We start from the raw sequence: 1,181 nt of genomic DNA, 5'->3' as shown, positions 1-1,181 counted from the left end.
TATATATGTATGTATGTATGTATGTATGTATGTATGTATAGAAACTGATGAAATATCGATGAACTACAATTGACTTACATCAATTATTATTTAATTCAGTACAAATAGACTCCATCCCATCCAACATTTGTTTCTGCTTTCTTTGTTGTATGGTATTGCCATTTATATGCCGAAAATATTTATCATATTTGGTAATGAAACTGATATGAAACTCGAAGCTTCTTCAGAATGAAGAATAAATAAGGAAGAAGAGAATATAAAAGAAAAAGGGAATATTTGAATATCACTATAATCATACTATTATGCTTGCGCATCGGTTTGTAACGATAAATAAATGACTAAACCAAAAATAACAATTGATGGATGAATCCTTTGTACGGTGGCTATAGGATGGATGGGTGTGGAGGCGCAAATGGCCCAGTGGTTAGGGCAGTGGACTCGCGGTCATGGGATCGCGGTTTCGATTCCCAGACCGGGCGTTGTGAGTGTTTATTGAGCGAAAACACCTAAAGCTCCACGCGGCTCCGGCAGAGGATAGTGGTGAACCCTTCTGTACTCTTTCACTACAACTTTCTCTCACTCTTACTTCCTGTTTCTGTTGTGCCAGTAATTCAAAGGGTCAGCCTTTTCACACTGTGTCACGCTGAATATCCCTGAGAACTACGTTAAGGGTACACGTGTCTGTGGAGTGCTCAGCCACTTGCACGTTAATTTCACGAGCAGCCTGTTCCGTTGATCGGATCAACTGGAACCCTCGACGTCGTACTGGACAATAAAAAAAAGAACAGTGGGATACGCCAATAGGTTTTAGTCAGGATAAGACGGAAGATTCAATAAGGTTTTAGATTAATCATAATAATTTATAATAATTATGTTTGTAATATTAATTGATAGTTTTAGTCTTAATAAAGTGCTAATCGGTTACGTGTTATTTTTGTTTTTTTACTGGTAGGGAGTTAATTCCTTCCACCTTTTGTCGAAACAAAATAGGCCAAGGTCCACCGTATTATGTAATTGCTTAGTTGAAATTTAAAAACAAAAGGCCAGCAATTGAGACCTTTATGCGGGGTAAGATAAATAAATAAATGAATGGAAAATGATGTATGTTGTAAGGGATCCTAAAACACTTAGGATACTAATCATGTAAAAAATTTAACATACATATACATGCGTATGCATAG

This window comes from Octopus bimaculoides, chromosome 6, assembly GCF_001194135.2.
Source record: "Octopus bimaculoides isolate UCB-OBI-ISO-001 chromosome 6, ASM119413v2, whole genome shotgun sequence".
In the NCBI taxonomy this organism is placed as follows: Eukaryota; Metazoa; Mollusca; class Cephalopoda; order Octopoda; family Octopodidae; genus Octopus; species Octopus bimaculoides.
The sequence above is the reverse complement of the archived record's forward strand: the minus strand, read 5'-3'. Positions refer to the sequence as shown.